Raw genomic sequence first — 24,493 nt, forward strand, 5'->3', positions numbered from 1 at the left:
CAAGGGCAAAAGGGCAAAAGAGGAAGCACAGCTCCTTCTCTCCCCTGTACTGTAGGCTGGCTCCACCCCTGGGCAGGTGCAGCACTCACACTGCCAATCCCAGTGCTACTCAACAAACCAGTCACAAATGTTAGGTCCACCTCGTCACCATGGCACCAAGTTTGGTGGGGACATTTAGACAAACCACAGCTCCTAGGTTTAGCTATTATAAATTGTGTAATTATAAACTTGGGCATGCATGTATCACTGTGGTGTGATGTCTTTAACTGTTCCAGGAAGATACTTAGAAGAGGAATAGCTGGGTTGAATGGGACCTTTAATCCTAGATTTTTGAGAAATTCCATACTGATTTCCACAATGGTTTCAACCAGCCTACACACACACCAACAGTGCAGAAGGGTTCCTTTTTCCCTACAGCCCTTCCAGAATTTGTTACTGGTTTTCTTTTTTTACTGAATGGAATTTTAGTGTTGTTTTAACTTGCATCTCTCGAATGACCAATGATGTTGAACATTTTTCATTTACTTATTTGCCATTCATATTACTTCATCTGAGAAGTGTGTATTCATCTTGGGTCTTTGAATTTGGGATGTTGGATTTTTTTTCTATTCATTATATGTTCTAGATATAAGTCTTTTGTCTGGAGAACAATTAGGAGAACCCATCCTGTGGGTTGTCTATTCTGTTGATTTCTTTTGTTGTACAAAAGGTTTTTTAATAAATTGAGATCCCACTTACTGATTCTTTGTAGTATTTCCTGTGTAATTTGGGTTTTGTTCATGAACTCTCTGCCTACATCTATGTCTTAAAGATTTCTACCTATTTTCTCTTCCAGTAGATTTAGTGTTTCCATTTTAATATTTACATCTTTATGCATTTTGATTTTAGTTTAGTGCCTGGCAATAGACATGAGTCTAGTTTTAGTCTTCAGCATGTGGTAAGCCAGTTTCCCAGCACCATTTATAGCTATCTTTTTTTCAATGAACATGTTTGGCCCCTTTATCAAAGATAAAGTGGCTGAGTGTGTTTGTAGTTGTGTCTACATCATTTAATCTGTTCTATTGATCCTCCGATCTGTTTTATGCCAGTACCATACTGCTTTTTATCACATTAGCTTTGTAGTATAGTATAATTTCAAATCAGGATTTTGCCTTTGTTACCCAGTATGGCCTTTGCTATTCTAGGTCTCTTCTTGTTTCCAATTGAATTTTAGGATTGCTTTCTCTAGCTCTATGAGGTATGTTAATGGTATTTTGATTGGAATTGCATTAAATTTGTATAACAGTTTTGGTAGCACGATCCTTTTCACTATGTTGGTTCTTCCTTCCATGAACAGGGGATATCTTTCCATTTTCTGATAGTCTCTTTGAGCTCTTTTTTCAGAGTACTGTAATTTTCAACGTATAGGTCTACTTCTTTTGTTAGAATGGTTCCTAAGTATTTTAGGGGTGGTGCTATTGTGAAAGGTGTTATTTCCATAATTTCTCTCTCAGTGAGTTTGTTGCTTGTGTATAGAATATTATCAATATTTGAGTATTGATTTTGTATCCAGCTACACTTCTGAATATGATTATTAAGTCTACAGGTCTTTGGGGACTATTTTGAGGGTCTTCTTTGTGGAATATCATATCATCTGCAAATAACGATAATTCACTTCTTCCTGTCCTATCCTTATTCCTCTCTTGTCTAATTATTCTGGGTAACATTTCTAGAACTACATTGAATAGGAGTGGTGGTAGTGGACATCCTTATCTTGTTCCTGATTTTAGAATGAAAGTTTTCAGTTTTTAACCATTTACTATGATGTTAGCTGTTGGTTTGTCAAATGGTTTTTATCAGATGGCCATAAAGACTATCTATTCCAGTTTTCTGTACGTTTTTTTTCCTTTTGAAGAGATTAAGACAAAACAGGACATAACAAAGCAGATCAGAATAGAACAATGTAAGCAACACAGTATTTCACCACAAGACAACTCATAGTTAACAGTGACTAATATAATAATTCTTTCTTTGAAATAGTTGAGCATAACTTCATATATAATAGTATCAAACATAACAAAATAGTATAAAACCATTAAAGAGAATGAAAGTATTACAGGGCATTCAGAACCAAACAACAGAAAATGAACAATGGCAACTATATTATCTCATTTTCCATAGAAAAATTGTTTATAGTATCCCATATAATACAATTGAGTAAGATAAAACATGATAGAACCAAAGGAAACAGAAGAGCAAAATCATGGTAGGACTTCAGAGTAAGATGATATTAAATCAGCACTGGCTATTATAATGACTTGTTTTCTTCAAAATAGCTGTTCATACCATCACAGATAATAAAATCAAACAAACCAGGATAAACCCATTCCAACTAGTGAATGCAATCATTATAAGGCTTCAAAGAAATGTAATGGGGAATCATGATTACCATAAACTCTTATGTACTCTTACCATTTCTTATAGTAGGGAGACTAAATGGTATTTATACATGTGAGTTTGATTTATTTTGCTTATGAGTAAAGTCTCAAGTTGCACCAATTTATTTATAAATATCTCAGTGTGATCATTCTTTATAGCTGAGTAGTACTGCATTGTATAAAAATACCACAACTTTTTAATCCATTCCTCAGTTGATGGACACTTAGGTTATTTCCAAGATCTGGCTATTACAAATTGTGCTACTATAAATATGGGTGCACATATCTCACTGTGGTATGATGCTTTCATTTTTCCTGGGAATATTTCTAGAAGTAAAATAGCTGGGTCAAATGGGACTTCCAATCCCAGCTTTTTAAAGAATTTCCAGACTGACCTCCACAATGGTTGCACCAGTCTACACTCCCACCAACAATGCAGGAGAGTTCCTTTTTCCCCACAGCCTCTCCAGCATTTGTTGTTGATGGTTTTCTTGATCCTGGCCATTCTTTCTGGAGTGAGATGGAATCTCAGTGTTGTTTTAATTTGCATTTCTCTAATGACTAATGATGATGAACGTTTTTCCATGTATTTATTTGCCATTTGTATTTCTTCATCTGAGAACTGTGTATTCATCTCAGATGCCCATTTTTGGATTGGGTCCTTGAATTTCGGGGGTCTGATTATTTTAATTCTTTATATGTTTTAGACAGAAGTCCTTTGTCTGAGGGACAGTTCACTAAGATTTTTTCCCAGTTTGTGGGCTTTCTTTTCACTATGCTGGAGATTTCTTTTGACATGCAGAAACTTTTTAATAAGACATGATCCCAGCTATTAATTCTGGGAAGTAGTTCCCATGTGGTTTGATTCCTGTTCATGAATTCCTTATCTACCTCTATGTCTTCAAGATTTTTACCTACTTTGTCTTCCAACAGATTTAGTGTTTCTGTTTTAATATTCAGATCTTTGATCCATTTAGATTTTAGTTTAGTATATGATGATAGGCATGGGTCTAGTTTTAGTTTTTGGCATATAGATAACCAGTTTTTCCAGCACCATTTATTAAAGAGACTGTCATTCTTCTAATAAACATGTTTGGCCCTTTTATCAATGGTAAGGTGGTTGAGTGTGTTTGTAGTTGTGGTTGTATCTTCTAATCTACTCCATTGATCTTCAGATCTGTTTTGATTCCAGTACCATGTTGATTTTACTACAGTTGCTTTGTATTATAACTTCAAGTCAGGAATTGTGATGCCTCCTGACTTGCCTTTGCTGCTTAGAACTGTCTTTGCTACTCTAGGTCTCTTCTGGTTCGAGATGAATTTTAGGAGTGATTTCTCTAGATCTATGAGGAATGTTGATGGTATTTTCATTGGGATTGCATTGAATCTGTATAATAGTTTTGGGAGAACGGTCATTTTCACAATATTTATTCTTCCTATCCATGAGCAAGGGATATCTTTCTATTTTCTGAGATCATCTTGCGTTTTTTTCAGGGTATTATAATTTTCCCTGCATAGATCTTTTACTTCTTTCATGAGATTAATTCCTAAGTATTTCATTTTTTTGGATGCTAGTGTGAAGGGTGTGCCTTCTCTTATTTCTCTCTGTGTGATTTTCTTGTTAGGGTAGAGGAATGCTATTGATTTTTCAGTAATGATTTTGTATCCAGCTACATTGCTGAATTTATTTATTATATCTAGGACTCTTTGGATGGAGTTTTGGGGGTCTTCTGTGTAGAGCATCATGTCATCTGCAAATAATGATAATTTACCTTCCTCTTTTCCCATCTTTTCCCCTTTTATTTCTCTCTCTTGTCTAATTGCTGTGGCTAGTATTTCCAGTACTATATTGAATAGGAGTGGTGATAAGGGACATCCTTTTCTTGTGCCTGATTTTAAGGTAAAGCCTTCAGTTTTTGGCCATTTAATATGATACTGACTGTTGGTTTGTCATAGATGGCCTTTATCATATTGAGGTGAATACCATCTATTCCAATTTTCTGTAAGGTTCTTATCATGAATGATTGTTGGACCTTGTCAAAAGCTTTTTCTGCATCTATAGAAATGATCATGTGATTCTTACTTTTGGCTTTGTTGATACGGTGGATTACATTTATTGATTTACATATGTTGAACTGTCCCTGCATGCCTGGGATGAATCCCACTTGGTTGTGGTATATAATCTTCTTGATGATGTTTGCCAATATTTTATTGAGGATTTTTGCATCTGTGTTCATCAGGGAGATTGGCCTGTAGTTCTATTTTTTAGTTGGGTCTTTCTCAGGTTTTGGTACTAGAGTAATATTTGCTTCCAGGAATGACTTAGAAAGAATTGCTTCCCTTTTGATTTCACTGAAGAGTTTGAGGAGTGCCAGCATTAAACCTTCTTTGTATTTCTTGTAGAATTCTGCAGTGAATCTGTCTGGGCCTAGGCTCTTCTTTGTAGGTAAGGGCATAATTACACTTTTAATTTAATTAATAGAAATTGGGTTATTCAGCAGTTTTACACCTTATTGACCCAGCTTTGGTACTTCGTATGTTTCTAGGAATCTGTCCATTTCTTCTGTGTTATTGAACCTATGACAGTACAGGTTTTTGAAATAGGTGTAGATGATCTTCTATATATCCACAGAGTCTGTAGTGATTTTGCCTTTTCATTCCTTATTGCATGAATTTGAGCTTTTTCTTTCCTTTTTAAAATTAGGTTGACTAAGGCCTTATCAATTTTATTTATTCTTTCAAAGAACCAACTCTTTGATTCATTGATTCTTTGGATTGTTTTCTTAGTCTCTATTGCATTAATTTCTGCTCTGATTTTTATAATTTCCTCCCTTCTTTTGGCTTTGGGCTTGACTTGCTCTTCTTTTTCTAGATGTTTGAGGTGTAGCATCAGTTGTTTGTTTGTATTAGTTCTGTTTTCCTGATGTGGGAACTCAGTGCAATAAATTTTCCTCTAAGGACTGCTTTCAATTGCATCACACAAGTTGTATTTGTATTTTTGTTTGCTTGTAGGTATTGTTTAATTTCTTCTTTAGTTTTCCCTGTGACCCACTGATTGCTCAAGAGTGTATTATTCAATTTCCATGTGTTTGTGAGGATTTTGCAGTTTCTTTTATTATTAATTTCTAGTTTCATGGTGCTATGATCTGATAACATGCATGGGGCTATTTCAACTCTTTTGCATTTATTTACATATGTTATGTGGGTTAGTATATGGTCTGTTTTACAAAATGTCCCATGTACTGCTGAGAAGAATGTATATTCTGATGTTGTTGGATGGAACACTCTGTATATGTCTATCAAGTCCATTTGTTCACAGGTGTGATTCAGTTCTGTTATTTCTTTGCTGATTTTCTGTCTAGATAATCTGTCCCTTGGTGTCAATGGTCTGTTAAAGTGTCCTGTTATTGTGTTATTGCTAATTTGATTTTTCATGTCTATTAATACTTTCTTTGTATAACTGGGTGCTCTGAAATTTGGTGCATATACATTTAAGATTATTATCTCTTCCTCTTGAAGTTTTCCCCTAACAAGTATGTAGTGACCTTCTTTATCTGTCAGGATCATTCTTGGTTTGAAGTTCACCTTGTCTGCCAACAGAATAGCTACCCCTGCTTTTTTGGGTTCCTGTTGCATGTAGTATTGTTTCCATCCTTTAAGTTTCAGTCAGTTAGTTGCCTTTTGGGTTAGATGGGTTTCTTGTAGACAGCATATGGTTGAATATTGTTTCTTGATCCATTCTGCCAGCCTGTTTCTTTTAATTGGTGAATTGAGACCATTTACACTAATGGTTATTACTGTTATATATTGGTTTATTGTTGACATCTTATCCTTCTGCTGTTGCATCTTTATCTTTCCATTCTGTTTAATTGTGTGCCTTGCTTAGTGGTTTTTTCCTATGTGTATCTAAACTGATGATGATTATTACATGTCTGGGTGTAGTTTTATTTTGGTTATGGCTATTTGGAGTTCTATATGCTTCACTAATCCTAATGGCAGTTTCCATTCTTGTGTTTGGGAAATTTTCAGCTATTACTTCCGTAAATAGTCTCTTGATATCATTTGTGTTGTCCCCTTCTTTTTCATTTATCCCTACCCATCTTATGTTGTTTTTCTTTGAATCATCTTGCAGCTGTTGAATTATTTCCTGATTCCTTTTTATTTTTAAGAGATCTTTCCTTTCCTGTTCACTAGCTGCAATCTTGTCTTCGAGATCTGAAATTCTATCTTCACTTTTGTTGAGGCGGTTTTTGTCAACTTTCAATGGAATTTTTGATTTTCTGTATATCTCTTTGAATCTGCTTTATGTATTCTGTTTGTTTCTTATATTGTTCATCTAGGGATTCTATCTTTTTGTTTCTCTAATTTTTTAACTGTGTCTTCTTTAGATGTGTTCAGCATATCTTTCATTACTTTTATCATTTCTTCTTTTACCTGGGAGATAATTTCTAGTTTGAATCCCTTTAAAGCTTCCTGGAGTTGCTTCTTTATTTCAGATACTATTATCCCAGGTATTTTAGGTGTATGGTATATATTTTCTTCTATGTACCTGGCTCCTAGGCTTTCTTGTGATGGGCTGGATATTTGAGATTGCATTTTGTTCTTTCATTTTGTCATTTTCCTGTATTTCTGTGTTTCAAGTGTTGTTTCAAAGCTTCCCTTGGGCATGTTTGAAAAGGTCTCCTATGTTCTGGGCTCCTGGGACTCCTCTGGCAGCACTCTTCCCTCCTTGGGTAGTGAAGCCCCTAGATTAAAAGAAGGTCACTAGGCAAGGCCCAGACAGGCCCAAAGCCTCCTCCGCAACACAGCTCCCCCCTCCACCAGCGAAGCTCCCTGGACCAAAAGAAGACCCCCAGGCACAGTCCAGGCAGGCCCGAAACCTGCCAAGCCCAGTCCAGCATGGCTGCAAGTGGTGAGGTCCCCGATCACCCAGAGCAAGGATCTCAAACTCTCCCGGGGCTCGGATGGTGCACAGAAATCCACCTCCTTGGGTAGAAAGTCCCTGGACTGAGAGAAGGTCACCAGTGCGACCCCCACAGCACAGCCCCCTCCTCTGGCAGTGGTGGTGGTGGCAGAGGCAAAGCTCCCCGGTTTAGGGTTTTATAAAAAGGGAAAAACATAAAAACAAGTAAAGTGAAACAAAAATAAGAGGTTGTGAAATGGGGTGAATGTTTTCCTGCCCCTCCCAATTCCAATGTTGAAATCAACACCAATGTGATGGTATCAGAGGGGTATTCAGGAAATGACTAGGACGTAAAGGGGGTCCTCATGAATGGCATGAAGACATTTATAAAGAGGGCACCCAGAGTTCTCCCAGCCTCTTTCCACCAGCGGGGATACAGTGAGAAGATTGCTGTCTACAAAGCCGACAGGCGTGGAAACCAGAGCCAGAGGCTACAACACTTGGATCTTGCTGCTCCTCAACACAGTAAGAAACACATTTTGCTGCTTCTTGGCCTCCACGTCTGTGGTGCTGCCTTACAACAACCCAAGATGACTAAGACCAGCAGGGAGTTAGCGCTCTGAGTCAGCCTGAGTTCTGGCCCTGGCACTCAGGAGCTGAGGGACAGTGGATCCTGCAGTTTGCAGGGCTGTTCTGGCCCCCAACCCTAAAGTACAATCCCCCAACTACCCTGCAAATTTAAAGGATAAAGACAAAAGTAGCACCATCATTCTAAAGCATTTTAAAAACCATTCCATAAAAAGAACTCTCCAGGCTACGATCTTGAAATTTTACATATCTCTATTTTGAAGTTTTCTCTGCTTGTTACCACTAGCTTCGGTTCTTATAGAAAACTATTTTCATGAGCTATCTGGTTCACAGTTGAAAAGGCAGAAGCAGAGAAATTAATTATTCAGCCATAACTAATGTCAAGCAAAGTTGGAAAATCTCTTAACTTATTGACACCTAATACACTGTTGGTCCAGTCAGTGAAAAAATTCTGGCTTTGCGTAGCTGTCTGGGGCTGTTAGCTCCTGTTCCGCGTGGCTCTGCACTGGGTGCCTGGCTGCAAAGTAACTCAGGTTCACTCCCACCCCGCCACCATTTATTTCAGCAGCGTTTGCATCTCAGTCTCCTCTGTCTTCATCCTTTGCTCTAACCTTGCCTTTGAAACACCAGGCCCACTTTCATACAAGCCAAAAGCAGTACCCCATTTTATATCCATTAGGAAATTCCTGAGAGCAAACACCCGAGCTGCTGCCCAGGCCCCAGCGAGGACTGGGATGCAGTCACAGTTTCCAGTGATTGTGACTCTTTAGAAAGGGCTTCCCCATGCACCCTCCATTTATGTACAGAAATTAATACATCTAATAAAGGGTTTTTACACCTATCATTCATCTCCTATGTACAATGAGAAAAAGCAATTAGTGTTTATTTGAAATAAAGCCTAATATTTTCTAATTTCTTGGCTGCCAAGCCAAAGTCTACATCTACCTGTTTTCTTTCTTTCCTTCCTTCTTTTCTTTTCTTTCTTTCTTTCTTTTTTCTGAACTGGCAATTGAATCAGGGTCTTTTGCAGTGAGCTACATCCTCAGCTCTGTTTTATTTTGTTTTTAGTTCTGAGACAGGGTTTCACTAAGCCATTAAGTTGCCCAGGCTGGCCTCTAATCTTCAATCCTGCCTCAGCCTCCCAGCTGCTGGGATTACAGGTGTGCACTACCACATCAGGCTAAACCTGTCTTTTTTATTCAAGATGTTTTCTTTGTGTTTGGTATCATTAAGTTTGAATCTAATGCTGTTCATTTGTGCCCCACACTGCTGTACGTTCTCTGAGCTTCTTGGGTCTGTGTCTTGCCTTTCGTTACCTTTGGACTGCTTCAATCAGTCCTCAGACTCCAGGTATTTCTTCTGCTCCATTCTTTCCCTTCTCCAGGCAGTATTATGCTATTTTATAGCTTTTGAAATCATCCCACAGATTTGCATGTGCTGTTGCACTTTGATCATTTTCTCTTATGTTTGCATTTTAGGTTAAAAACTTTTCTGTCACCGCCTTCTAAGGGATGACTTTCTCTGGGTGTGGGAGGCGTCTGCTGTGTTGATTTCTAGCCTCGCCTCTCATTTGTTTCTTAGGGTCTCTGTGTCCCTGTGGACCTCACTCCTCTGCTCTTTCACGCTGTCTGATTTCCCTGTTGGTTTCCCTCCTCAGTAATCACGGGTATTTTAAATTACCCAAACAATCCAGTGTGCCTCTCATGTCTGAGTCTATGTCCCTCGCCTGTTCTGTTTTTTCAGACTAGTCTTTCCTCTTGTCTTTCGGTGTGTGCTGTTATTTTTGTGGAAAATCAGACTTGTTTTCAGTAATGAGACCGAAGGCAGGGAGTCCTCTGTGCGAGAACTGACACTCAGCTAGCTGGGTAGGAGTCGTCTCTAGCGTAGGTGTCACAGAGTTCAGATTCCCCTGATGTCTCAATTTCTTTCACCTCACTTCTCCTCAGAGAGCCCCTGGGTCAGCCCGTTCGGCTGTCCTCTCCTGCCTTGTGACATGTCCCTGCTGAGCTGGCAGTGAAGTGCATGGGAGGTGAAGTCCTCCATAAGCTCATGCACAGGTCTCAGTCCTTTAGTGGATCTCTCTTTGGGGGCTGTGACTCCTCGGTGTGTCCCACTGGTACCCCCAGCATCCCACCTCCCGCTTCCCTGGCTGCAGCCTTTCGGCCTATTATCTTAGACTCATATTCTTCAGCATGGGTGGACTTCTGGCCCTGATTCAAGCAGACAGTAAGTTTAGACAGGTCTTTCCCCCACTGAGATGAGGCTCTGGAAGACCTTTCTCATGGACCAGAGGCTTTCGGTGCAGGGTGGACATTATTACATTTAATAGGGATTTCTCCTCCCTCCTCTGCCCCAAGCCGTGAGGGATCTATCAGTCCTCCCTTTGGAGACCTGTAGGTTTCTGGAGGCAAAGCCAGTGACACAGCCCACTGTGGCCCCCGGCAGTATCTTACCCTGGCTGTTGACCATGTGCCCCATTTGAGCGACCCCACCTGTGTATGGATTCAGATAAGCAGATCTCAGATGAGCCTCTCCAGATTTGGGGATAGCAATTTGTCTGGAAACCTCACTTTTCATATGGACCCACCAAATGCCAGTGATTTTTCAAGAAAGTCCAGCCTTTTCTTGCTGCCTAGATGGAATGCTGAGGTCCAAATGCTCCCCAAGTCAGGTCTGAGAGCAGAAGTCCCAGATCACTCCATTTTTCTAAGGCTTTCCACTGTGTTCTGAGAAAAAAAAAAGGCAAAACCTGCAAATCACCTGTCACCTGCTTGCAGGTGGTGGTTAAAACCATCTCCTCAGTGAAAAGGCAGGAGACGCCAGGGCACTGTCTTCTACTGCTGCCGTGCGCCGAAGAGAAAGGAGGCCATGGGGAAAGTGCAGGAGAGCTCCGGCTCTGGCCCCGGAGGTGGGATATCACTTCTTGCAGCCTGGGACCGTGTGACCCAAGCCGTCAAAGACATTGCATGTTGAAGAATGACCCCCAGAGACTGGGTAACCTCTGAACATGTGATACTTCCTAGCCACAAAATCCTGAGACCCCATAAAATTACAGAATCATGGAATGCTGGAACTGGGAGATTTTCAGGGCCTTTCAGAGATGTGGAATGTGAACCCCAGGGGGACCATTTTGAAGCCACATGGTTAGTTCTGGACCAGGTGGGGAGCATCTACATTTTGAGCAAAGCACCGTTTGCTTCTATATTGATTTTTTTTTTTTTTTGTATTTGTGTTCTTTTTACCAGCGGGAGCTTAAGATTTCTTCCAACACACACACACACACACACACACACACACACACACACACACACACACGTTTTCGGTTTTTCCTCCTTAGTAAGCTAATTCTTAAAAAGGGTGAAAATTTCTCCTTTATGTTATTACTTAACGCAAAGGAGAAAAGCATCTAAAAAGAAGGAAAACAGAGAAAAACATAGCAACAGTAAAAATGAGGAAAAAACAAAGCAGGCAACCTTTGCTTCTTTCCACCTCGTCACAGAGGCGTTTTGTGAGCACATCATAAAAGCGTGTGTGCAGTAAATCTGCCGTCACCCTCGCAGGCTTGTGCTCCACCGAGACAGCATTAGGAAGCGCAGCCGGGCGGCCTTGTGCTCTCCTCCTTCCCAGGTCTAAGCCGTGCGAGGACTTGGCTGAGACACACAGCAAGAGCGGAGGGGCAGGCAGGGCAGCAAACGGAGAGCAGCCAGAGCACATGGACGCGGGACTCCCTTCCCTCCCTGTGACTCACCGACGACCCCTTCAAAGTGATGCCTCTGCTTTGCTTGTCTGAAGAGTTACACAGCCTTCATCGTGTACTCGGTCAGGTCACCGTGAGGTTTTAGCTGTCGGAGGAGGAAGAGAGCTTACAGTCCGTCTGTCTGGCTTACATTCCTCACGCTGCCCTGGAGTCCTCAGAGCTCTCAGAGCAGCTGGCCTCTGCTGCACCCTCATACCTCACGGGGCCCCCGGAATCAGCCCATTGATTCACTGTGCTCCCGAACTTTAGTTCTTAGCAACTTCCTTCCATTACTGCACTGAATGCTACGCATTTAAAGCCACGAATTGCTCTTAATTATTATGTGCAATAAATATACTTGGAAAGTGCGTGGTTAACTGAAGTATAAATTTTTGTACTAGTTGGATATAGTTTTCCTGTGAGGAAATCGTGGATAAAATTTGACAGTCTACTCATTTATTTTCATGACTCTGAAAAAAAGTGAACTAAAATGACTAGCCTTGGTGATTTAAGGAGTTTCGTAAATTGTCTATAAATAAAGCTGAGGTGAAAGAAGTTTGGAACAGAGTAGCTAGAAGTGTCTTGATTTCTAGCCAAGGAGTGAATGAATACAGGTCCCTGAGGAAACCTGGAGCTGGAATCTGCCTCAATTTGTGGAGATTAAGCATCCCTTTCTCATTTAGTGTGATAAGTGAATGCTAATTGGAAAAAATGGCGAATTACTTTAAAGGGAGAATTTCCAGTTCCAACTAGGAAGATACACAGTTCTGTATAGAGCAGTCCTTGTTCCCGGCCACTGGGTGGGAGTCCTAGTGGATTTGTAAAGCCCCAGATAGTGCACACCATATAATATTATGTCCCTCCCCAATTATGTTAGTCACCTTCTCAGCGCAGGTGCAAAATATCCAAGAATCACAATTTAAAGAAGAAAAGATTTACATGGGCTCATGGCTTCAAAAGTTTCAGTCCATGGTCTCTTCTGAGCCTGTGGTGAGGCAGAATGAAAGCTGCTTACTTCATGGTGGGGAGAGACACAGAGACAGAGAGATGGGGGGTTAGAGACAAGACATGGTGTCCAAGTTTATGTCTTTATGATCTACTCCCTTCATCTAGGCGCCACTTCCAAAGTTCCCGTCCCTTCTCAATCCTGCCAGCATATTATGAATCCATCACCTCCCAGAAGCTCATCAGCCAGGACTCAAGTGCCCAGTACATGACTTTTGGGTACATTTTAGGCTCAAACCATAATTCCCATACCTGATACAATTTAATTTATAAATGAGATACATTAAGAGCGCGACAACAGTAACTAATCAAATAGAACAATGATAAATATACATGTAATAAAAATTGTGTCAATGTGGTTTCTCTCTCAGAATGTTTTATGGTGTTGACCTTACCATTCTTCTTGTGAAATGATTTTAGAGCTTCTTATTGGCAGGTCTGAATTGCCACTGTCATGGCTCCTGTGACTTGGGATTACTATGAAATAAATTAAGGACTACTTGAAGCATTGTGATATCACGAAGCATATGTGAAAACTAAGTAGCATATACAGAATGGATACACTGGACACAGGAAACAATCACAGGCTGAGCTGGAAGGACCGGAGAATACAAGATGCTATCATGCTCCTCAGAATGGTGTGCAGTTTAAAACTTATGGATTGCTTATTTCTGAAATTGCCCAATTGAAATGAATTTCAGTTGAGGGAGAGTAAGTAAAACCATGGGAAGCAACACTGTCCAAAAGGAGAAACCATGGCATGTCTAGAGCATATTGCCCTAAGCATGACAGGAAGCATTTCCCTAAGGAGTGGCAGGAGATTGAAATTAGTTATCTGACTGTTCTCTCTTTTTTTTCAGAGTCACTGGAGCTTGAATTAGAAAAGTTGGAGAGAGTAAACGGTGTGAGTCACTATTTGTACCGGTAAGGATTTGTGGCAGGTGCTAGCTCAAACCTCATCTGACTTCTGGCTTCAGTGAAGCAGCAAGACGGTAACAAGAGGAGGTAGGTGGGGAGGAGGCCTGGGCCGAGGGTCCAGGAGGAGATGGTGCTGAGAAGCAGAACAGAGGCTCCTGGCTTCCTCCAGCGGGGGCCATGAGGTAGGGAGCAGCAGAGACAGCAAGAGAGCTCCCGGCTCGGTGGCAGTAGGGAAAGCAGAAGGAAGAGCCCGTGGGTGCATTCCGATCGCAGCACCCAGGCTCTGCGTGTGCAGGTACAGAATGCAAACACAGATCACAGCCGAGAGATCACACACTGATGTGCACCAAGAAGAAGCCAGGAAGGTTGCTTGACAAAAGGACGGCATCAGTCAAAGGAACGCAGAGGTGGATGAAGGCAGCTTGCTCTGAATCTTTCTGTCTGGTGATTTTTAAAACAAAAACGTTGAGTCTCTTTGCTTAAGTAGATAAGTGTGGTGTGAGGGATGATTTCCTAATGATGATTCAAATTTAAGATATTATTTATCACAAAGTGAACCTCAAAAGTGCTATTTGAGGAAAATAATGATTATGTGACTGAAGACAGTAATTACTCTCTGAGAGGAAACAGGTTCCATTCACCTGTAAAATCTATCGCCATGGAAACTTCTTCATGGACTCCCATTTACTCTCCTAAACTCATCTTTGATTGAACAAAGAAAAAGCAGTCTTATTTTACTGATTTATTGGCTTTACTAATGGAGCATTTGAGAATACTGCAGGAACACTATACCAAAACCGAGCTGAATTCCACCGAGATGCTTTATTGTTTTCCTTATATAAGTTTAAGGTGTGCAGCATGGTGTTTTGATACACATTCTAAAATAATTGCTATGGACAAGCAATTTAAGTTATCCATCATCTTGTAGAGATGCTTTTTTTTGGGAAAAAGTACCTAAAATATTTCTCTTAGAAGGTTGCTAGGGCAGTGCGATAGCATTAGCTGGCGTCCTCAGGCATTGTGTTAGCCCCCTGGGGTAGCCGTGCTAGTTGACTGTGACTCTGTCCCTGTGACCACCTCTCTCCACTCCATTCCCTTTCCTCCCAGCCCCTCCCTGCCCCTCTGCTGACCACTGTTCTTTTTGTTCTCTGTTCCTGAGTCTCAGACTTTTGATTTTGGACTCCATGCCTAAGAAAGATCATGTAGCATTTTTATTTTGGTGCTGGGCTTATTTCTTTCAGCACTGTGTCCTCTGGGTTCATCCATTGCAAATGCCAGGCTCTTTCTCTAAAAAAAAAAAAAAGCCTGGAGGAATTGCAAGTTCATGGTCTGTTGCTCAAAGCTGAACAGCATCCTGCCCCACAGTTTCCCTTTCCGTGGCTTTCTTGTGGGGACTTAGCTAACCTTCCCATCTTGGCTACTGTGAATAATACTGCTGTGGCCCCAGGTGTCCAGGTGACTCCATGAGGGACCAATCTCATTTCCCATGAGGATGCACCCAACAGAGAGGCTGATGGACCATATGCTCATCCCACTTTAATTTATCTGAGGAAGCTCCATACCGCTTTCCATAAGGCTGCTCCAATTTATAGTTCCTTCTCTGACGGCGAGGGCTCTTTCCCACACACACTTGCAGACATTTTTTCTCTTGTGTTTTTGATGAGACCCTTCTAACAAGTGCAAGGCCATGTATCATTGTGATTAGGGTTGGCATCGCCCCAATAATCAGGGATGCTAAGTACCCTTTCCCAACTCTGTTGAAAGTTTGTATGTCTTTATTAAAAACAAAATGTCTCTTTAGGTCATGTGTCCCACATTTATTCAGACTATTACTCACATTTTTTGCACCTGTGTTGTATTTCATTATATCCTTTGGTCTTGCCGAGTGGGTGATTCACACACATTTGCTCTCCAGTCCCAGGCTGCCTTCTCACCTTGTTGATTTTTTTCACTTTCACTTTGCTGTGCTTTTGCTTTTTTAGTTTAACAGGGTCCCCCTTCTTTATGTTTGCTTCTGTGGCCTCTGCCAGTCATCTAATTTTAAAATCAGATTCCCCCATCTTATAGTTTTCAAAAGTGACTTACCTCTTTCATGAGCAAATAGAAAAGAAAGCTCTGGAAAGAATCTTTCTTGATTTCCAATATATTTAGGGAAAGGCATTTGTTATGATTAAGAACTGGTGGTCCAATTAATGCCAGATGGATTACATCAGCATGGCACTGAACATAGATGCTCCACCTGAGGAAAGTTGCCAGCATAAATAGAGAGGTGGAGAAGGAGACAGAAGGCATTCACGTGGGGTTGTGTTGAGGTGTTGAGGCGTTGAAGTGTTGAGGCGTTGTGGGTTCTCCTACGTGTTGCTGTTTGAGCCGATGGTTCTCCTGGAGAAGCTCTGGTCCTCATATTGGGCTCCGGAGGGGAAGACACGTGCTGCTTGGTTTCCAGGATGAACTCGTCATGCTGCTTCCTGGCACGTACCCAACTGTGCTTGTTGTCAGAGGAGCTCAGGGCCTCCGTGTCACTGAGGATGGCTGTGGTGCTTTTCAGGACAGCCCTGGTCTTTGTCGTGAGTGTGACTTCTTGGCTCCAGCATAGAACTCTCATCCCACCAGCACAGCTCCTTCACTCTAGCATAGACTTTCTGACTCCCACTGCTGACCTTTGGGCCTTTCCGGCATGGATCCATAAAAGAAACTGGTGTGAGTCCTTCTTGTGGGCTCTGGACCTCCAGTTGGACTCCTCATGACATTGTCGTGAGCTCTGGGTCTTCATCTGGACTCAAGGGGGACATTGCTGTGGGATTTAGGCCCTTGACTAAATATTCTATGTCTTTGGTTTTTCAGATAGATTTCCTGCATTTTCTTGTGTTAACTCTGGGTGACCCTCATAAAATCGTATTATAAACTCCATGTCCTGATTCTAATTGTTCTCTGCACAACTCCTGACTACAACAGCATTAGATGCATAATTAATTTTGTCCTGTATACATACAGCTGTCACTTGGTGTCTTCGCAGTCCTCACAGCTGAGATGACAGTCTGATGATGATCAACCGAGGCACCATACAAAACTCAGTGAAAGTTGTCCCAGTGAGTTAACTCACAAATGTATTCCGAGGCTTAGCAATTTTTTCCTTAGTCGATCTTCAGTGGTAGCACAAAACTTATATCAATCAGTTTTGAGGTTTCTTGGATGGATAAAACCCCAGGGTTCTGGGAGGTACCCCTCTCCCTTCTCCAGATCTGAGCTCGTGTTGAGAATTTAAATTTTAAAAAATCTGTGAAAAGTGAATTTCTAATTTATAACCTAGTTGTGGGCCAAATTACTCAAGATATGTTGGTCCCTCCTGCTACACTGCTGCCACAGCACTTACTAAACCTTGCCAACAGGAAGCAGATGAAATACCCTGATTTGTTTGTTTCCACTGCAAAACAGAGGGTAACACTATCTGACTCCAACAGCAATAATCTAAATCTAAATCTCTCCTTGTCTCTTGCAAAAAGCACAGAGACTTTTGGGGATAGCAGAGAATCTTGCCTATTTCTTCACCTACAACAAAAGCAGGGTAAGGAACAATGTCAAATGTGCCATGGGGAAACATCCCAAACCAGCAAAGCTGAATTCAGAGCCCAGGCTGCAGAGAGGGATGAGGGAGACCAGAAGAGAGAAGACTGCAGTGGGTTTGGAGGAGGAAGCGTCCTCACCACCCAGCAGAAGAGGGGCCTGTCCTGAGGGCCTGGGTACTTAAGCGGAACTGAAGGGAAGGGGCTCTGTGTTCTGTGGGGCCAGTGGCTGAGGACTCCTGGGAGGGGTGGGCACCTTGGAGAGTGGACACCGAGGGGGCTCAGGAGAGGGAGCGACAGCAGCCACAGTTGCAGAGGGAAAACCCTGGGGGTCACAAGACATGCGGTCTCCTCACATCAGAAGACAGCAGAAACATTCACAGTGTGATCTAGAATTACGGTGGCTGTTTAGGTGTTCAAAACTGTAAAAGGCACACTGCCATTGGTCCTCCCTCCTTACTTTAAACACCCTCAATCCATCATTCTTGCCACTTTCTGCAAGGCCAGGTTTTAGAAGTCCTTTTCCCGAGTCATGTATGCATTGATATCCTTGGTATCAATTCAAATTGTTTACCTTTCTTAATCGTTTTGACTTTGGGGAGGAGCCAGAAGTCACACAGTGCCTGATCCAGTGGACAAAAACACACTGTAATGGTTTTGCACCCTGCCTTTGCACCAGATGGTACCTGGCAGTAGCATTCACCGTATTTTGTAAATCACATCATGTGAAGACACTCACAAAAGAAGACTTACAGAACTGCTTCAGAAAACAGCAAGGGCAATAGGGTAAGCATGTACAAAGTGTGTTGGGGAGAGTGTTTTGAGGCAGGGGTCTTTTAGTGTTAATACATTTTTATGAATATGACTTACAAGGTAGGCTTACGGTGACTGCCTGCACACTCAAGTGTGGAAGAGTGTGCTGAGAGCTACACAATCCAGTCAGAGGCAGAAGACTTAGAGCTCAATGCAGATGATGGCAGAAGCTACAGCTCCTTGGAGGAAACTGAAGCCAGACTTCCTGCTCCTTTCCCTTTTTATTCCATTCAGCTGCAAGCCTATTGGTTGTTGCCACCCACTCCCAGGGTTTTCTGTTTTCAGTAAAACAGAATTGTGTTAATCCAATCAGTTGGGGTTTTTCTCACCTGAGTTGACACAACAGTTAACTATCACAATCAGTGTTATAATGAATTGGCAAAAACCAATAATAGTCGTGAAAGATGTGAAAAACTTGAATGTAAAATAATAACCATGATCAAGGATAGAACAATTTAATATTGAAAACGTGTCATTTTTACTTAGTAAACCAGCTTAATATAATCACAACAAAAACACTACCATTTCATTCAAAAGATTTACATAGAATATAAGTATGGAATAATAGCTTAGAAAACTCTGAAGAGGAACACATATGAGGGGTAGTGGGCCCCATTTATTATGTATTAAAATATACTCTCAAGTTTCTGAAATTAGACCAGGATAGAAATGCTCCATGTTTAGACAAACCAATGGGATTTAATAGAAAGTAGATCTAAGGATGTAACAAATCTGAAATAGACCCAGATGCATGGGAAGTTTGTGTGTGCATCTTTTGTTACACACATTCATTCAGAAGCTGATGAACTTTGGAAAATTGTTACAGGAACCATGAAGTTTCACTAATCATTAAGGAAATTATGGCCTTTCTTGTAAATTAGGTTGGAAAAAATTGGATTCAGTAGCACAGAGTTGTAACTGGATCTGTGTTTCAAATTATGTACATGAGAAATCTCTAAAAAATGCAATATAGAAATTTTAAAAATGAAACCATGTAAATATGCAAAACCTCTGAAAGCAGGACAGAAATCTAAACCAGAGACAACAAAAACAAAGTCTTGATAAATTTCTCCATGCACATGTGATTTATTATAGCAAACAGAACAGAACAACAAGCAAACTAAAATAAAAGAACACTTTTTTGCCTGAAGAATTTAAACTAAAATCTTTCCCTATTGTAAGCAAGTGAGAACATAGATCAATACTGAGACACGACCTTGTAAAATTTATAAACCTCAAGACAAAGGTGCACTCCCCAGATATTAAGTCAGAAATTTCAATGTACCTACAACTTGAGAAAAATAATATTCTCCTCATACTTTGCCACAAGACTGCACATCAGATAAATCAAAGTAGCATTTACAGAGATTTAAGAGGAAAGGTTGTAACCCAGGAGTCTAGACTAAGCAAATTCTTGCTCACTTAAAAAGGTAAAAGTAAATAGCTAAGGCTTTAGAAAACAGTTTGCTTCCATTCCATTGCAGAAGGAAAAAAGGCCAAAAAGCTGAATATAAATTGCACTAAATCAAAGTAAGTGTGGAAACTGCCAAAAGGTAGTAAACACTCAGATACATTTTTTAAAGTTATAACAATTACTGAAAATAATTTGAAACTATAGGGCATATGTAAGGTTTGGCCAAAAGATAAGTAAATGTTTTTAAAAGACTTATTATAATAAGGAACCATTGTTGAGAACAACGGGGTAAATGTATTGGGTGAGATACTTTGAGGGGGATTAGTAGCCATATGTTTTTTACCTGATAAAAAATTTTAAGTTTAAACACTTTCCCTACTTTATGATGACCCCTTCTTGATCAGCCATTTGCAGCAATTTCTGTCAAAAAAAAAATACTACAGTGCATCCTCATCCACCCAGATCTGGTACCTTGAGAGTTACAGCTTCTCCCCAAGTCACAATGACCATGCAAAGCCAGGGTTTTGAATCCATTCAGGACTTGGAGGCAGTCAGGACAGTGCCACGAAAGACCCTCAGGAGAGAGGACTCCAGAGCTGCTGCAGGAGTGGCCAGGACGCTGGGATGAGTGAGTTCAGAATGAGGGGGAGGATTTTGAGGCCAGGTGTCTTTTACTGTAATAAAGTCTATAGATTCACATTGGTCCCTATTTTTTTTTATCACACCTCCAAATTTTTCAGAGTGCCTGAAAGTGAAAACAGTCTCTATTATTTCACTCTGTCTGACACTTCCTCTCACTTATGTGTAGTTAAGCTTTCACACACATTTAAAATCCCAGCTCATGTAGCCAAAGTTAAAAGTTGGATGGAGGAAAGTGGCAGGAAAATAAAAGATTCTGATTTCCTAGTTTTATGTAAATAAACAATAAAACCTATCGTATCTTGTCAATTATAATTCCATAAATACTGGTTCAAATGTGTGTTTTAAGCTATAAAGAAAATTACCAGACATTGGAAACCAAAAGATACTCCTTTCTAATTATGAGAGGCAAAAAAATAATGCAAATGATTATTTTACAAAAATGAAAAAAAAAAAGAATAGAAAACACAGGCAGGCAGGAAAATAAAAATATAAAATATCAACTCCCCATAAATGCTATTTCCTCATCTATAAAATGTGAGTTATAAATAAATCTAACCCACACACTGAATTTTTAGGATAATAATGTAATCCTCAAAAATTATTTAGCAGTGTTTCACGTAAAATCAAAACTCAAATGATGCTTATTGCTTGTACAATAAAGTATGATAGTAAAATCAGTTATGAAAATATATTTAAATAATAGAAATTTCAGTTAAAAACTTTAAACTTACTTAAGAAAAGATTAATGAAAAGGAAAAGGAAAAGGAAAAGATTAATGAAAATAACCAAAATAATTAAAAATTAAGGTCTGTGAAGAGATACATCAAACAAATACAGACCAAAAGTAAATATAATAATGTTGAATTCAAAACAGAAAGAAAATTTGGACCTTATGTCAACAAATAAAAAGCACAGTGGAAATAAAATTGTCATGAAATTGAATGCCTTGAAAAGCATACCTTTAAACAAATTAAAATCTTTGAAAATGTAAGATTAACAAAGAAATATGCCAGGTGTGGTGGTACATGCCTTTAACCCTAGAATTTGGGAGGCTGAGTCAAGGGGATTGTCATGAATTTGAGTCCAACCTGGCCAACAAAGTGAGTTTGGGGTTGACCTGGAGTTTGTAGAGAAACCCTATCTCAAAAATTGTTTTTGGATTCTTTATTCTCAACATTTATAAATCAAAACTAAAAATACGTAAAGTTCTAGATAACAAAGTTGTGGAAAATTTTAATAATATAATTATAAGATTTAATTAGGAGATATTAGATACTACAAACACTTATTTTTCTGAAGATCATTAACAAAACCTATCTATTACATAACATGTATTTTAGAAATATTTTGTTTTTATGTGACACTATTATCGCAATGTAAAAAAAATGAACATGTATGACAGTAAACATTTCGGAAATATATTCAACTGAGAAGAAAAAGCAAACCCCTTAAACACTAACTAAACAAATAAATCGAAGACAAATGGTACACTGTTTACCAATGAATGACTGGAAATCTACACACAGAAGAATGAACCGGACGCCCATCGTGTACCACATCCAAGGTAGTTGCAATAAGTCCAAAATGGAAGATCAAAAACAACAGAACCCTTAGAAGAAAAGTATAATGTTCTGTGATCTTAGATTAAGAAAAAAACACAAAGAACCCAAAAGGAAATCAAGAAACCAATAAAACTAGACATCACCAAAATTAAAAACGTTGTGTGGCTTAAAGAACATCATCAAAGAAGTGAAAAGAAGACACAGAATAGGAGAAAATTTTTTTAAATCATGTATCCTACCAGGATCTTTTATCTAGAATCCATAAAGAACTATTGCAACTCATTAATCACTTTTAGAAGCTGACAAAGATCTCAGTGGCCAGGTCTCTGGAAGAGTGTACACAGCTGGCTGGAAAGCCTACTGAACAGTACTGAACATGGCTAGTCAGGAAGGAAACGCAAGTCAGATCTCCATGAGCTACCACCTTACACCCACTGGGATGGCCATAGTGAACATAGGGCAAACAAGAAGTTGGCAAGGTCTTGCAAGTGCTGACCAGGACTCTGCCCTCCACTGCTGTTGAACAGAAAGTGCAATGGGTCAGCAACTTTGGAAAATGCCTTCCAGCTCTCACTAAAGTGTCTTAGTGTAGAGTTGTCACATGGCCCAGCAATTTCACTCCTCGGTGTCCAACCCAAAAGAAATGGAAGCCCACATCTACACAGAAACTTGTAGATAAGTGGTCCTAGGAGAATTATTTATAATGGCAAAAAGTGGAGGGTATCAAATGGTTATGAACTGATGAGTGGACAAATGAAATGTTGATAGAATACTACTCAGCCATGAAAAGAATCAGGTGCCAGTGTATGGTACAACTTGGAATAACTGTAAAAACATAATGATAAATGAAAGAGTACAGCAAAAGGGGTCACATATTGTGTGATTTGGTATCTATAAAACATCTCAAATAGGGAAATATATAGACAACAAAACAGATTAAAGTTCATTTACAACTACAGGAGATGGAGTGATTGTGATTGGTGGCAAAGGGCTGTGTAGATTTCTCTGTGGTGAAGGAAATATTTAAAATAGATTGTGGTGGTGATTGCACAGTTCTGTGACTATAACAAAAGACAAGGAATCCTCCATTTCAAAGGGTAGTTATATGACATGTGAATTCTATCACAATAAATCTGCTAAAAACAGACTTGATCTCTGACTCCACTTCCTACAGTGATATGCGTGTTGTAATGGCCCAATATTTCCAGCTTAATGACTAGAAAAAAAGGAAGCTTGATAAAAAGTATGTTTTAAGGCTATGTAGAGCCATGCAAAAATGAGATGACATGGAATTTCATAGGTGGAGGATTTAAGGGCAGGGCTCTTGCTAATTCTCAGTGAGCATGAATGACTGGACATAGCACAGTGGGGGTAGAGAAGCCAGAGAAATGTCATTGTCATCCAGGGCTGATGCTGGCATGAGAGACTGTATCATGTGAGAAACATCAACCATGGCTAGTGTTTCCACAAGCGCTCCCCTGGGCGGGTTCTACTCCTGAACAGGGAGGATGAAGAGCTGCCTATGGTCCCTAAATGACACTGTAAAAACTACTTCCATCTCAGAGGTAGATTTGGGAGATTTTGTTTCCTCCAAGGGGCAGGGCCTGTCCACTGACCCCTCAAGAATTTTGTAACATTTTAAAATTACTTAAAACCCAGCTGGATTTTTCAGAGGTAAGAGTGGATTTGTCCAGTCTTCCATGGTGAGGAGACAGTAAGAAGATGACCACTCAACCCAGATCCTGAGAAACAGGACGGCACCTCAGGGGAGAGAGTCTGATCAGAAACGCAAGTGTACAGTTAGGAGACAGGGAGGAGAGCAGGAGGGAGGGAGGGAGGGAGGAAAGGAGGCAGGGAGAGCTTCCCCAGAGATAATGGACCAGGACCAGACTGAAAGCCCAATGGCCAAGGATTTGCCAGAATGGATGCAATACATGAATCCACAGATCTAGGAAATCTCAAGTATTTCAGTAAATCCAAAGGATTAAAAAAAAATAGGAGTCTGGAAGAACATGGCGGATAGATAGCAGCAGCCTCGGAGGCTCTCTGAGAAACCGCACTTGAAATCTAGGAATGGTCCCGGGCAGGAAGTCCTAGGCAAGGGGGGATATTCTTTGCCGACTCAGGAATGAACTAAATTAAGAGAAACCAACTGGAAATGCAATTCCGGTGATACAGCAGGAACAGATAAGGTCTCAGCACGAAAGCTAGACCCTGCGCTACTGGAAACTGCGATTTGAATTACCTGCAGCCGCTGTTGCATCCCTATCGGCACAGTGGAGAGAGAGGCGAGAAAGCTCGGAGAGTGGGAATCATTGGAAGGAGTTGGGAGCTGGACTGGCCGGGTACCCTGCATCAACCTGCGGTGAATGAGCAAATCAGGATCCTTCCATAGAGAAGGAGGATTCAGCGGAGGACATACTCGGACTGGGCAGACTTCCCAGAACAAGATGCTGCAGTGACTTCAGTCACATATCCCCCTCTCAAGCGGGATTGGTGGGGAGTGCCTGGCCTGTGGGAGACGCCAATGGCTGAGACCCAATAGGCTAGCCCAACTCAGGTCCCAGCGCCTGGAAGTGCACCCTAGCAGCGAAGCCTTTGGTAGGTTGACCTGGAGGGGTGGCCTGGCATAGACTGCCCAGGTCTGTGTCTCCCTGGTGCATTGCAGTGGGTGGGAACACCTAGCCAGTGCAACTCAAACAGACTGTGGCTGACAGTGAAGGAAGCTGGGCCTCCTATAAACACTTAAATATAAGGAACAAAGAATATGGGAAGAGGGAGTAACAAGAAAGGGTCCTCGGCCCCCAATCTTGAGAAACAGGGGACACAAGTGGGGACACAAACAAATGGACTACAAAAGCTATTCACAGAAATAATCCAAGTTTGTGCAGACACGGCACTAATGGACATAATGCACTATCTCCAGAGCCTC

This window comes from Cavia porcellus, unplaced genomic scaffold, assembly GCF_034190915.1.
Source record: "Cavia porcellus strain 051 isolate PalLab524CR breed Dunkin Hartley unplaced genomic scaffold, mCavPor4.1 scaffold_15, whole genome shotgun sequence".
Taxonomy (NCBI): Eukaryota; Metazoa; Chordata; class Mammalia; order Rodentia; family Caviidae; genus Cavia; species Cavia porcellus.